Consider the following 16922-nt stretch of genomic DNA (forward strand, 5'->3'; position numbering starts at 1 on the left):
AGGAAATTAAAAACTACCTTGAAACAAATGATAATGAAGACACAACTGCTCAAAACCTATGGGATGCTGCGAAAGCAGTGCTCAGAGGGAAATTTATAGCAATACAGGCCTTTCTCAAAAAAGAAGAAAGATCCCAAATGGACAACTTAACCCTCCACCTAAATGACTTAGAAAAAGAAGAACAAAAAAGGCCTAAAGTCAGCAGAAGGAAGGAAATTATAAAGATCAAAGAAGAAATCAATAAAACAGAGACTCAAAAAACAATAGAGAAAATTAATAAAACCAAGAGCTGGTTCTTTGAAAAGTTAAACAAAATGGACAAACCCCTGGCCAGACTCACTCAAAAGCGGAGAGAAAGAACCCAAAGAACCAAAATTATAAATGAAAAAGGAGAAATCACAACGGATACAGCAGACATACAAAAAAACATAAGAGAATACTATGAACAACTACACGGCAACAAGTTTGACAATCTGGAAGAAATGGACAATTTTCTAGAATCTTACAGCCTGCCAAAACTGAATCAAGTAGAAACAGACCAACTGAACAGACCGATCACTAGAAATGAAATGGAAGAGGTCATAAAATCACTCCCTACAAATAAAAGTCCAGGACCAGATGGCTTCACAGGTGAATTTTATCAAACATATAAAGAGGAACTGGTGCCCATCCTCCTTAACCTCTTTCAAAAGGTTGAAGAAGAAGGAATACTCCCAAAGACATTCTATGATGCCACCATCACCCTCATTCCAAAACCAGACAGAGATACCACCAAAAAAGAAAACTATCGGCCAATATCATTGATGAATTTAGATGCAAAAATTCTCAACAAAATCTTAGCCAACCGAATCCAACAACATACCAAAAAAAGTATACACCATGACCAGGTTGGGTTCATCCCAGGTTCACAAGGATGGTTCAACATAGGCAAATCAATCAGCATCATACACCACATTAACAAAAAAAAAGTCAAAAATCATATGATCATCTCAATAGACGCAGAAAAAGCATTTGACAAAGTCCAACATCCATTCATGATCAAGACCCTTGCCAAAGTGGGTATAGAGGGAACATTCCTGAATATAATCAAAGGCATTTATGAGAAACCCACAGCAAATAGAATCCTCAATGGGGAAAAACTGAAAGCCTTCTCACTCCAATCTGGAACAAGACAGGGATGCCCACTCTCACCACTGCTCTTCAACATAGTTTTGGAAGTCCTAGCCACAGCAATGAGACAAACCAAAGAAATAAAAGGCATCCATATAGGAAGAGAAGAGATCAAACTGTCACTGTATGCAGATGACATGATACTATACATAGAAAACGCTAAGGACTCAACCCCAAAACTACTTGAACTGATTCATCAATTCAGCAAAGTAGCAGGATATAAGATTAACATTCAGAAGTCAGTTGCATTTCTGTATACCAGCAATGAAATATTAGAAAAGGAATACCCAAATACGATACCTTTTAAAATTGCACCTCACAAAACCAAATACCTCGGAATACACCTGACCAAGGAGGTAAAGGACCTATATGCCGAGAACTATAAAACTTTAATCAAAGACATCAAAGAAGATGTAAAGAAATGGAAAGATATTCCATGTTCCTGGGTTGGGAAAATCAATATTGTAAAAATGGCCATACTACCCAAAGCAATCTACAGATTCAATGCAATCCCTATCAAATTACCCATGATATTTTTCACAGAACTAGAACAAACAATCCAAACATTTATATGGAACCACAAAAGACCCAGAATCGCCAAAGCAATCCTGAGAAACAAAAACCAAGCAGGAGGCATCACTCTCCCAGACTTCAAGAAATACTACAAAGCCACAGTCATCAAAACAGTGTGGTACTGGGATCAAAACAGACAGACAGACCAATGGGACAGAATAGAGAATCCGGAAATAAACCCAGACACCTACAGTCAATTAATCTTTGACAAGGGAGGCAAGAACATCAAATGGGAAAAAGAAAGTCTATTCAGCAAGCATTGCTGGGAAACCTGGACAGCTGCATGCAAAGCAATGAAACTAGAACACACCCTCACACCATGCACAAAAATAAACTCCAAATGGCTGAAAGACTTAAATATATGACAGGAGACCATCAAACTCCTAGAAGAAAGCACAGGCAAAACACTCTCTGACATCAACATCATGAATATTTTCTCAGGTCAGTCTCCCAAAGCAATCGAAATTAGAGCAAAAATAAACCCATGGGACCTCATCAAACTGAAAAGCTTTTGCACAGCAAAGGAAACCCAAAAGAAACCAAAAAGACAACTTACAGAATGGGAGAAAGCAGTTTCAAATGATGCAACTGACAAGGGCTTAATCTCTAGAATATATAAACAACTTATACAACCCAGCAGCAAAAACGCCAATCAATCAATAGAAAAATGGGCAAAAGACCTGAATAGACTGTTCTCCAAAGAAGATATACAGATGGCCAACAAACATGAAAAAATGCTCAACATCGCTGATTATAAGAGAAATGCAAATCAAAACTACCATGAGATACCACCTCACACCAGTCAGAATGGCCATCATTAATAAGTCCACAAATAACAAGTGCTGGAGGGGCTGTGGAGAAAAGGGAACCCTCCTGCACTGTTGGTGGGAATGTAAACTGGTACAGCCTCTATGGAGAACAGTTTGGAGATACCTTAGAAATCTATCCATAGAACTTCCATATGACCCCACAATCCCACTCTTGGGCATCTATCCGGACAAAACTCTACTTAAAAGAGACACACGCACCCGCATGTTCATTGCAGCACTATTCACAATAGCCAGGACATGGAAACAACCCAAATGTCCATCAACAGGTGATTGGATTCGGAAGAGGTGGTATATATACACAATGGAATACTACTCAGCCATAAAAAAGAATGACATCATGCCATTTGCAGCAACATGGATGGAGCTAGAGAACCTCATCCTGAGTGAAATGAGCCAGAAAGACAAAGACAAATACCATATGATATCACTTATAACTGGAATCTAATATCCAGCACAAATGAACATCTCCTCAGAAAAGAAAATCATGGACTTGGAGAAGAGACTTGTGGCTGCCTGATGGGAGGGGGAGGGAGAGGGAGGGATTGGGAGCTTGGGCTTATCAGACACAACTTAGAATAGATTTACAAGGAGATCCTGCTGAGTAGCATTGAGAACTTTGTCTAGATACCCATGTTGCAACAGAAGAAAGGCTGGGGGAAAAATGTAATTGTAATGTATACATGTAAGGATAACCTGACCCCCTTGCTGTACAGTGGGAAAAAAATAATAATAAATAATTTAAAAAAAAAGATGTGGTACTTACACACAATGGAATATTACTCAGCCATTAAAAGGAAAGAAATAACAGCGTTTGCAGCAACATGGATGGACCTAGAAATTGTCATGCTAAGTGAAGTCAGTCAGACAGGGAGACACCAACATCAAATGCTATCACTTACATGTGGAATCAAAAAAGGACAAAATGAACTTATTTGTTCAAGTCTGACTCACAGACTTTGAAAAACTTATGGTTTCCAAATGAGACAGGTTGGGTGATGGGGGTATGCGAATGCTAAAAAATTTGGTTGTGATGATTGTTGTCCAACTATAAATGTAATAAAATTCATTGTGTTATTAAAAATAAAATAAAAAATAAAACTGACACATACAGACTTTGCCCCTGCTTATGTCTGCATTCTACTGTAATTGCATACTTAGAAATATTGTATAGTGGAGACAGTTTACTAATTTTTCAGGTCTAAAAAATAGGCTTTCTTGATAGAAAACAAAGAGCAGAATTGTACTACATATTTAGTCAGACATTTAAATGTACCCAGCACAGTTTAGTCTTGTAATACATAATTCTCAGGTAGCTTCTAAAAGGAAAAGCATCTTCTAGGTACTTCCTACTGAAACATTAAGACATGAAGATAATCTCTTTTCCCACTAGAATTTGAATCTGGGGCAGAAAACAAAAAATTAAAAACAAAATGAGAATCATGCAGAAAAGTAAACCCTTTAATAGAGATATGCTTTCAGAGATATAAACCATAGAGGAAAAGCCCATTGCTTTCTCTTAAAATGGAAAGAGAGCAGTGGTAGGATGATGTTATAGAAAAGATTTCACTTAGAATAGGAAATGTAGGTCTTTTGAAATATTGTGAGGAATAATGGGCAAAGTAAGCTAGTCATAAAGCATCTAAAATGCATACAGGCATGGGATAATATGACCCTTTGGGGAGATATGTATTCTGTAATGAGAGAAGCAGAGAACATATATGATGGCTGGAGAGGCTATAGGTCAGGCAGAATAGGAAGGTGAGATCCAGAGCAATAAAAGATTTTTGACATTGCTCAAGAGATTGGCATAAACATTGTCTCAATTCAAATTAGAAAGAGCTTCAAGCAGAGATTTTTAATTTAGAAGGTTCATCAGGTAGTGATATAAAGGATATGTTGTAAGGTGGACTCTAGGGAGTTTAATGACAAGGAAATTCTCTTAGAAAGTAGTATGCAATATTTAGTGAAAGAGTTTAAAGGGCTAAGGTAAAAACCTGATTAATATCTATACTTAAAATCAACCACAGAAAAATAAATGAAAAAAAATTACCTGGAGATTAAAAAACATGCTACTTAAAAAATCAATCAAAACAAACAAAAAATACACATGAGAACACTATGAGCAATTATATGGCAACAAATCATCAACCTAGAAGAAATGGATAAGCTTCCAGAAACATCTAGCCCATCAAAATTAAATCAAGAAGAAATAGATAAACTGAATGGACTGATCACTAGAAGTGAAATAGAGTCTGTAATTATAAAACTCCCTACAATCAAAAGCACAGGATCACATTGCTTTATAGGCAAACTCTAACAAAAATACAACAAGCATGTAACTATCATTCTCAAACTCTTCAAAAAGACTGAAAAAGAAAGAACACTCCCAAATACATGCTGTGAAGTCACCATCTCTCTGATACCAGAACCAGACAAAGACACTATGGAAAAAGAAAATTATAGGCCAATATCTCCAATGAACATAGACGCAAATATTCTCAACAAAATATTAGCAAATCAAATCCAGAAACACATAAAAAAGCTCATATATCACAACCAAATGGAATTCATTCCAAGTTCAAAGGATGATTCAACATAAATCAATGTGATATACCACATCAACAAAAGAAAAGACAAAAACCATGATTATCTCAACAGATGCAGAAAAAACATTTGACAAAATCCAATATCCACTCATGATAAAAACTCTTACCAAAGTGGGTATAGATGGAATAGATCTCAACATAATAAAAGCCATTTATGACAAAACCACAAACTAATATAATACTTACTGGTGAAAAGCTGAAACTTTTCCCACTAAAATCTGGAACAAGACAAGAACGCCTACTCTCACCACTTTTGTTCAACATAGTATCAGAAGTCCTAGCCACTGTGATCAGATAAGAAAAAGAAATTAAAAGATATCCAAATTGGAAGAGAAAAGGCAAAAGTGTCAATGCATGCATATGAGATGATATCATACATAGAAAACCCTAAAACTCCACAGAAACCTACTAGAACTGATGAAAGAACTCAGCAAAGTAGCAGGATACAAGGTTAACATTCAGAAATTGGTTACATTTATTTACACTAACAATGAAACATTGGAAAGGGAATTAAAAAAAAAAATCTTTAATTGCACCCCCAGGAATTCCTGCTGTGCCACAACAGAATCTGCAGCTTCTCTGCAGTATCAAGACACAGGTTTGATCCCCATGCCAGCACAGTGGGTGAAAGCATCCAGTTTTGTCACAGCATAGGTCTCAACTGCAACTTGTATTAGACCCCTTACCCAAGGACTCCATATGTCATAAGGTGGCCAAGAAAAGAAAAAAAAATAGTATGCCGCAAAATAAAATATTTAGGAATAAGCCTGACCTAAGAGGTAAAAGACATATGCTAAAAACTATAAAACATTAATAAAGGAAATTAAAGAAGAATCAAAGAAATGGAAAGATACTCCAAGCTCTCAGTGTGGGAGAATAGGTATTGTTCAAATGGTCATACTACCCAAAGATTTAATGTGATCTCTGTCAAACTACACTTTGATTTAATGTGGTCCCTATCAAACTATCCATGACATTTTTCACAGAAGTAGAACAGATAATCCTAAAATTTATTTGGAACCATAAAAGACCCAGAATTGCCAAAGCAATTATGAAGAAAAAGAATAATACACATTACATAACACTCCCATTCTTCAGATAATACCATAAAGCTACACTAATCAAAACAGTGTGGTACTGGTACAAAAACAGAGATAATGGATCAATGAAACACAATAGAGAGCCCAGAAAATAGGCTCACACACCTTCAGGCAACTAATCTTTGACAAAGGAAGCAAGAATATGCAAAGGGGAAAAGACAGTCTCTTCAGTAAGTGGTATTGGGAAAGTTGGACAGCCTTATGTAAATAAATGAAGTTAGAACATACCCTCACATTGTACACAAAAATAAACTCAAAATGGCTTAAAGACTTAAACATACTATAGGAACTATAAAACTCTTAGAAAAGATCATAGGCAAAACATACTATGACATAAATCATATCAATATTTTCTTGGGTCTCCTGTGGAAATAGAAATAAAAACAAAAATAAACAAATGGGACCTAATCAAACTTAACAAACTTTTCCACATCAAAGTATGCTATAAGTAAAATGAAAAGACAGCCTAAAGAATGGGAAAAAGTATTTACAAACAATGCAACCTGATAAGGGATTAATTTCCAAAATACAGAAGCAATTCATAAAATTCAACAAGGAAAAACTATCCAATCAAAAAATGGGCAGAAGACCTAAATAGACATTTCTCCAAAGAAGACATTCAAATGTTCAGGAGGCACATGAAAAGATAATCAACATCACTAATTATTAGAGAAATGAAAATAAAAATTAAAAAAGTATCACCTCACATTAGAATGGCTATAATCAAAAAGTTTACAGGTAGCAAATGCTGGAGAGGGTATGGAGAAAAGGGAACCCTCCTACAGTGTTGGCAGGAATGTAAATTGGTGGAAAACAGTATAGGGGTTCCTCAGAAAACTAGAAATAGAATTGCCATGTGATCCAGCAATGCCACTCCTGGGCATATATCCAGAAAAAAATTATGATTCAAAAAGATATCTGCACCCTATGTTCACAACAACACTATTTACAGTAACCAAGACATGGAAGAAACCTGTTTCCATCAACAGATGAATGGATAAAGAAGGCATTGTACATATATGCAATGGAATACTACTGAGCCATAAAAAGAATGAAATGATCCCATAGGCATCAACTTGGATGTAACTAGACTTACTATGTGAAGTAAGTCAGAAAGAGAAGGACAAGTACTGTATGCTATCATTTACATGTAGAATCTAAAATATGCCACAAATGAACTTATCTATGAAAAAGAAACAGACCTACAGAAATAGAGACCCTACTTGTGGCTGGGGGAGGGGTAGAGTTGGAGCATGGAGTTAGCTGATATAAGCTATTATATATAGAATAAACAATAGGTCTACTATATAGCACAGGGAAGTATATACTGTACTCTATGATTAAACCATAATATATAACTGAATTGCTTTGCTCTGGAGCAGAAATTAACACAACATTGTAAATCAACTGTACTTCAAAATAAATAGGTTAATAAACAAAAATACATAAATAAAAAATCTATGCTTAAAAAAATAATTGAAAGGAAAATGCCCCCAAATACAAGTTAGAAGAAAGGAAGATAAAGTCAAGGGATAAAATAATATAGGAATATATTGTATTCACTAGTGCAAATATCACTAAGTCAATTTAAATAAAATTAGGAAAGCATCTTTGGATTTGATAATTCTGAGACCACTGATTATTATTAGAAAAATTTCTGTGGAAAGGTAGAGAAGGATGACTAAGTGTAGTGGGCATGATGAGTATTATAAATTTATTTTGCACAGATGAGGAAGGTGCACAAAAATATTTTGTTTGCATTCTAGTGTTGGTCTCACATTTAGTACCTGATTCTTTCTCTTTAATTGGAAGTGTGGATAAATTAGGGTTTTTAACATTCCTACTAGGTCAAAAGATATGCTATTAATATTGAATATTGTGAGGATTATAGAATTCACCCAAAGAGAAGTAAATAGGGAAGTATTTTCTATGTACATGTTACAGAAGTACCCTAATATTCTTGACAGTGGAGGATCAGGGGTCAGATTGTCTGTATTTATATCCAGTTTCTGACACAGTGACATTACCTTGGACAAGCAACATAAACTGTCCTTGAGACTTCAGACGTGATAAAGATATTATTTAACTAAGAGATTGAGGTGAAGTTTAAAAACATCAATTGATGGCAGTAGTTATTATTATAGTATTGTAAATCTCAGCCCTTGCCTTAACAAGTGATGTCTTTTCATGTAACAGTATTTCCATCGGGGGATTTCTTGGCATGAATTATTATCACCATTCATAGAATTCCCTGGTTGAACTCCTGCTCCGAGACCTTTCAAACATTAATTCCCAACTCTAACGATCTTCTGGGCAGTTTTAGCTGGATCTATTATTTTTTAAGGTTTCCATAACAAAATATCACAGGTTAGAACTAGGTCACTTAGATATTTAATTTCTCATAATTCCAGAGGCTTGGAGTGTGAGATTGAGATATCAGTGGGGTTTGTTTCTTCTGAGGCCTCTCTCCTTGGTTTATACATGGCTATCATCTGTGTCTTCAAATGTCATTCCCTCTATACTTACCTGTGTCCTTATCTCCTCTGCTTATAAGGGATTAGGGCCCAAACTAACAACCACATTTCAACTTAATTATCTCTTGAAGAACTTACATCCAAATGTAATCGTATTCTGAAGTACAACAGGTTAGGACTTTAACATATGAATTTTGGGGGACACAATTCAGCCTATAACACTGGATGTCAACTTAGCAGATCAAATTTAATTGACTCCAAACCCTTCTCAAATCTGTTCCTGTCCTGATAACAACATTCATCAAAGTCCATTTTTCAAATTTTGGAATACTTTTGATGACCTTTGATATTTCTTTCTCTTACACACCTACATCTGATTAATTGCAATGTCCTCTTTATTCTATTTATTCTATTGCGGTACTATTTTTCATTGTCTTCACTTCATCTTTGGGATGACATCCACTTAACTCATGGAAGCTATTCATACTTCTCATTTGGATTATTATGTAATTTCCTATTTGTTTTCTCTGTCTCTAGTTTCTCTTAGTCTAATCTATATACTGCTTCTTAGAGAGGTAAAAACCTTACATTTTAAAATATATTCCTAGGGATGAGAAAGTCTGCAAAGTCACTTCACTGTCACTCCTCTTTACATTTCCCCACAGTCAGTATTGGCCAAGAATAGTGGTGGATTAGGAAAAGAAGTAGGCACAGTAACAGGTCTCTGGAACCCCTGTCATTGACACTCTGCTCAAACATTTGTTTGTCCCACCCTACTACCTTGAATGTGGAAGCTATGCAACTTGAAATCTTTATCTCTTACCACTGTAATGAAGAAAGGATTTGGCCGTCATAGTGAAGTTAGGAAATAGATGAATAGAAGTCAGAATATACATTTAGGGAAAAAAATAAGAAGGTATGTTTAACCATACAATTAATCATAATTCCCAGATGGAAAGGTAGAGAGGGCATAAGTTTGGCTGTAAAACAGAAGGATGCTTTTAGTTCTCGTTTGTTATAATTTACTTGTGAGATTTCAAGGAACATTTCCCCCTTTTTAATTTTTTTTTATTTTTCTAATGAAGAAGTATTTAAAATGTAGCTTATGTATATCACCGTATAATGTGAAAATCATACACTTTTGTGAGACTCTAGAGCAAGAAACTCAATAGTCACAGAGATTAGCACACCCTTATTAAGTGTTAGATTAGCTGTTTTGCCTTATGCAAGTCACTTAAATTCTTTGAGGCCCAGTTTCTTCTTTAAGATGAGGATAATAATGCCAAAATTTCACCATTATTTTAAGATTAGAGATTGTATGTTTTTAGACTGAGAAGCATAAGGTAGGAGCACAGTAATAGTGGATGATAAAGCTATAAATAAATCATAATAATAGAAACCATGTAAAAATTTAGCCCAGTACTTGTTATTACCATACTCCCCACCTTTCCACCCACCAACTTCTGAGTCTAGGAACATTTTTGTTTTCTGAGATTTAACCTCTGCAGGGAATCTGAATCCCAGGGATGTGGTAGCATTTTTACACTTACAAATTTATTTATCAGGTTGTTCATATAGCTGTGAAAACAAAGAGAAGAGAGGAAAATATCCTTTAAATGACAGCATCCTAGGGAAATGATAAGCTCAAGGTCGGTAAATAAATTATGTTTATATATTTATATGCTCATGTCAGTTTTGTTACTGTTTTCAGACTGGCACTTGAGGGTTCACAGCTTTCATTTTATTATAGTCACTTTATATATAAAAGTATAAAACCCAGGAAAAAGGAATGTCCCAAGTGGTGTCCTAAAACAATGTTTTGAAGCAAGAAAAAGCTTTTGTCTGTTTTCTTTGACTGATTTTCAATGGAAAATAAACTTAATTTTTGAGAAGCCCTTTAAAATAGAAAAATTCACTTAGAATGTATTTTTACTCTTTTAAATGTTTCATCCTTAGAAAAGAACTAAGTTAGAAACCTATATAAATAGGAGAGCATTTTTTAATGTTCTATAAATTCCTGAGTTAGAAAAACAGATGCACAAGTGCATATACCAATGATCCACTTCATATTCACCTAAGAACAAAAAAGGATTGGAATTTTTTATTGTTAATTATTTGTAGTACTATGGTTATTTGGGGAAGATGGGTAACCTAACTCAGTTAACATCCTTACCATCTATCAAAATATTTAGACATATTTTGACACAAGCAATCAAGGAGATTGTTAATTAGAGTAGTTTTGTTTTGTTCTATTTGTTTTTCTAGATCACCTCTCCACTGTTGTCTGTCCTGTCCCATCTCTGTATTCCTGGAGGCTGAGTCTATGAATTGTACCAGTGGCCTTTCCTTTTAAATTTTTTTAAAATTTATTTATTGAAGTATAGTTGATTTACAATGCTGTGTTAATTTCTGCTGTACAGCAAAGTAATCCAGTCATACATATGTATTATTTTTCATATTCTTTCCCATTGTGCTCCAGTGACCTTTCCTTTTCTCCAGATTCTATTTGAGTTAAGGTATTAGAGACACATGTAGAGGATAGGACAGAAAAGTGAGATTACAATATCAGTCCCCTGAATTTCTCCCAGCCAGGTCTCTGGTGATTGCCTGTATTACTGTACCAAAGGCCACGACTCCATCAGACAACTCTCGTGCAGCTGTCTTTTCTGGCACAGTAAGCTGGTAGGTTAAATGGTAAATGACTCGCCACTATTGCTTTCTGCAGAATTATTACACATGGCTTTGATGATTTACAAATTCTGGTAATTCTTTGTCAAAGGCCCAATTATTTAAAAAAATAACAGTCCATTCAAATTTAACTGTTGTGTCTTTTCTGATTCTCCTCAAACTTTAATTGATTATAACAGCAAAATTTTGGAAATCAGTAAAACTGCTATCAATTCAATATGAATAGCTAAAATATGGTAAGCTCATATGAATAATAGATAGCCATATGGAATATTCCATAGCATTAAGATGAATAAAGACAATCTCTGTATATCGTCACGGATGAATCGCAATCTCAGAATGTAGAAGAAGAGGAGTAAATTACAAAGTGTTTTATCAGAGCATGATAATATTTATGTGAATTGAAAACAAAAGCAAACTGATACCACATGGCATTTATGTACTATATACATAAAGAGTGAATTTGCAGAACACACATCAATATGTGGTAGTAGATATCTTGGAAGAGGAAGTTTGGATGGTTAGTAAAGGGGAATGTGTCAATTTCACTTTTAGAATTGTATAAATAAAAAAAGTGATGTACAGGAAAAACTGAAAAAAAATAAAAGGATTGGCAATTTTTTTTTCTATTGGTGAGAAAGAGACTGTTTCTCATATTATTTGTGCTATTCTGTTTTAAAATTTCCCAAAAATAACCTGCTTTGGATATGCTCCATCATAGTGGCAAGAATATAAAAGATATTCAATAATTTTTTAACTCTTATGTATATTGTTACTTTAAAATTAACTGTTATATCCGTCTTTTCTGTATGCTTCCTATCTTTTTGGCTATACTTATTATTATTTACATACTTATACACTAATACTGCTCCTTACAAACTTACTATTCAAAGGACATCATTTACCATTTATAGCTCTAGCTCTTATCCTCCTATATCCCTGGACCAGCCTCTGCTCATTTCCTCTCCTTGGCCTTTAATGTAAAAGTTAAGAATGCTCTTTTAGATTGTTTTCATTTTTAATTCATTTTTAATATTTGATGTTAGATATGTCTGTAAAAAAAACTTTGGTCCTCAAAGATTTGGTCTCTTTTCTTCCCCTACCTTAATGTTCCTATAACCATGTTTGCATAATAAGATCAGAATTACACTGATTCTTACAAGTGATGGAATGAGAGGCACTCAGATATAAATTCGAGACTTGCTTTAGTCCTTTATTCCTCTGTTTTACCTCTTCCATCTTGTGAACTCTGACAGTGCCCTTGATTTTTAAGAAAGATGTCTAGAATAAGTCACATTTTTCTCTCACAATTCATGATCTCCTTTGAATATAATGATACTAAAATGAGTTTTTAAGATAAAGAGTACTGCAGTATGTCCCTATGATCTAGTATTCTGACTAATATGATGATTAAATAAATATTGAAAAAGTCAACAAAGGAATAGTACAAAATATTTTAGTGACTTTAAGAAGCTAAATGTTTCTATACACAAATGTTATCTGAGTCTAGACACACACTGGACAGACTCAGTAACATGGAAATTTGCATATTGAATTTTGAGAAGTGCTCTTGAAAGCAATGCTTATAAGAAGTGATAGAGGCAGAACTGGGCACAGAGAGAATATTGAAATGTTTTAACAGTTATAATAGAAACCTCATCTGATTATACAGAGAGCTCTGGAGCTGGAATAGCCACTTAGATTTATCTTAAATTGAGGGAAGGGCTGAATCTTGGAACTCCTGCACATAGCAGTCATTGAAAAAGGGCTAGCCTACATCCATCTATTCAGCCAAAAACAATTCCAAGACAGGACACACAAAACTAGGAAAAAAGTGCCTCAGTCCTGAAAGCTGGGAGAAAATAGATGGTATTAAAGAATTTGATTTCAGAAAACTTGAAATCTTTTTTCCAATAAATGGAGTGTGCATACTATCAGGATGGAACCATTATACTTTTAAGAACCCAGCTATGAAGAGTTTCTAAGTGATGCAGAGAAAAAGACTACGTACTGAGTGCTTGGACTAAAGTATTGAACAGAACATGAGTCAAGAACTACTTGAACAGACAAGAATTAAATCCACTAATTGTAATATGGCTATAAGAAAAGCAATTTTTCTTAGCCTGTAACAACTGAATTCTAGTTACTAAACTGTGAATTGGTCCCAGTCCTCCTGGGCCAGATTCTCAAAGAGAATAGGCTAAAGTTCTTACTTTTGTATCAGGAGCAGGGAGGAACGATTTAAGGGAGAAGACATGAACAGCATGTCTTGGATGAGGAAATGGCAAGCAACCTATCTTGGGAAAGTAGAAATGCAGACAGTGAACCTGTAATTCCTAGATCCATTACCTGGGAAAGAGATGTCTACTAACAGGGAGATTTCTGGCATCAGTATTACTATCTCCAAAATCCCAGCCAATCCAAAATCCCAGGATATTTCTATCAGTATTTAAGCTGGGAAAGTAACTTCCACTAAGGGGGCACCAAACCACAACTGAAGTCAGAACAGATTTGATCTAGAGGTCAGCTAGTTGGACAGGATTTCCTATATCCCTCAATTACCCCTCCCCCAACTCAAGCCTTTCTTAAATGCATAATAGCAACAGCTAAGATTTATTATATTGTTTGTCATTACTTGCTATCTTTGAGAGAATCACTCCCTCATCCCAACTCTGGTTCAATTGAAGGTTCCAGTCATTGTACCCAGCTCCCCTAATTGCAGGGTATATGACCTCATTTCTTTGGGCATAATAGTTGGGGCAATGGTGGTCAAGAAACCCAAGCTATATTATCCAGAACCCTCTCTGGGAATTTTTTAAAAAGTGAAACTGATAGATAGGGGAGATTTCATTTGGTTTAAAAGAATGGAAGAAATCCAGTCTTGAGTAGCCTCTGGTCATGTTCCTTGATGTGTTGGAAAAAGTCCCTTTGATGTGTTTTATGTAATTGTTAATGATGGTGCTGACACAGAGAGACAAGACTTAGAAAGATAATGAGAGTCCAGAGAGTATCCAAGTTTCTTGTCGTCATTGTTCCAAAGTGATGGATTCTACACTAGTATTCTGTAATTTTGTTACATGAGCCGATAAATTCCTCTGCTTTTTTTTCTTTTTTATTCTTAAGACAGTCCAAGTTGGATTGCTGTCATTTGCAATAGAAATGTTCTTATTATTGGAGTTCTCTTGTGACATAGAGGGTTAAGGATCCAATGTTGTCACTGCTGTGTCACAGGTTCAATCCCTGGCCTGGGAACTTCCAAATGCTGTAAGTATGCCCCCCTCAAAAAAAAAAATTAAAATTAAGTCAATTGTATGTGTGACTTGGTCACCTTATAGAGTAGAAAATTGACAGAGCACTGTAAACCAGCTATAATGGAAAAAATAAAAATCATTTAAAAATAAAAAAAAGGAACGTCCTTATTATAAACCCTTCATGCATTCCAAGTGATAGATTAAGCTCTTTAAATGTATTATGTAAAATTCAAATAATCCTATTGGAGCAAAAAATACTTTATTATTTTCCTCAGCCATTCATTTTATGAAACTGAAGCAAAGATGTGGGAAATATTAATAATTGGAATGATTGTGTATGTTTGTGTGTGTGTGTGTGTGTTCATATGCCTGTGTACAGTGTGTTCATATAGATATTTGATAGCTATGGATAGATAAACAGAGATATAGATATATAAAGAAGCAGTGTCTTATGATGATTAAGAGCATGGGTCTGTAGCCATATTACATGGGATGGAATTATTTCTAGCACTTGAAATTCCAACGGTGTATCCTTCAGGACTACTTTGTGTTTTAGTTTTCACTATGTAAATAAGGATAATAACTGTACTCACTTCATAGAGTTACTGAGTATTAAATGAGTTAATATACTTATATCATTTAGAACAATGTGACGTATAATGTTTTTTACATTTTGCTTTAAAAGAATATGTGTATGTGATTGCAATGCATAAGACACAAATAACAGGTATAGATTATACAGACTCGTTAATGTTAATAATAATTATCTACATAATGGTAGCTACCACTGTCTGAATTCTCACTATGTGACAGGTGTGTGTTAAGCACAACTAGCTTAATTTGTGATTGTGATCCATACAAACCATACATAGATGCCAGCTCTATGGCCCTTTGAAGGAAACTGAGTTCTCCAGTGACAGAACATTATTTTTAAATAACATTTTATGTATTTAAATTCAAATATTTATAGTTTAAAATTTTTAATTAAAGTAATATCAAGAAGAATAATATTACCTTTTTGAAACAATATATGTGGTCTTAAAACAATTGACTAATTTTAAAAAGAATGATTTTCTCAATATTTCAGAGATCTGTACCTTACGTGAAGCTTATAGTCTATGTACAACAGATTTGCTCTTAGAAACATTTTTGAATAAAATGTATAAATATTTATCTACACAAAAATGTATATCCTCATGTATAAGATTACATATAAATTCATGTTATTACCCTCCAAATGTGCCCATATATATATATTCCCACTGAATCTCTGAACTCCATTTCTAGAAACTTTCTCTAGCATGTAAAGAAAGAGAAGTTAATATTTTACATTATTCTTCCCCACTACTCTCAGATGAAACATGAGTTACTGCTCATTTTCCCTTGAGTTCCAGTTGAGAATTTCTGAGCTCATTTGCGAGGAAGAAAACTGAACTCATTTTTTCTTTCTCTTTTTATCTTTCTCTTGACATTATTAACATTAGAATTTGGACTTTAAAAAATTTTTCAATCACATATTCTTACCAATATTGTGAAAATTTTCAAAATACATTACAAATACTAGGACCTGAAAGCAGTTAAAATTAGTCACTTACAACATTTTTAGTGAATTAAATATTCCCTAATTTACCAACTGCGCAAAACTTTGTAAATTCTAGATATATTAGACCATTTCCCTGGTTTAGTAATATTTTTACTCTAATTTGTCCATTTTTTGTGATACCAGAGGATAGTAACTAAACAAAATTACACAAGAGAATTCCTTTCAAAATACTAATTTCCAGAGTTCATGTTGTGACTCAGCTGGTTAAGAATCTGACTACTACCCATGAGGATTCAGGTTCTATCCCCGGCTTCAGTCAATGGGTTAATGATCCCGGTGTTGCAGTAAACTGTGACATAGTTTGGATCCCATGTTGCTGTGGCTATTGTGTAGGCTGGGAACTGCAGCTATGATTAGACCTATAGCCTAGGAACCTCCATATGCCGCCAAAAGAAAAAAAAATACTTATTTTCTTTCATCTAATAATAAATGGATAGTTATGCATTCTAAGATTTTTAAATGGAATATTCTGCTTTACAATTTGAATGTGTTCCAGAAAGTTTGTCCCAGAAACTTCGACATTACAAATAAAATGATAACAAAAACGATTTGGAGATAAAAGTGTATGGATTTTTGAGATTTATACTACAATATAGTTTTACATGCTATGCAGTTTGCTAATGAAAT

The sequence above is a fragment of the Phacochoerus africanus genome, chromosome 11, assembly GCF_016906955.1.
Source record: "Phacochoerus africanus isolate WHEZ1 chromosome 11, ROS_Pafr_v1, whole genome shotgun sequence".
In the NCBI taxonomy this organism is placed as follows: domain Eukaryota; kingdom Metazoa; phylum Chordata; class Mammalia; order Artiodactyla; family Suidae; genus Phacochoerus; species Phacochoerus africanus.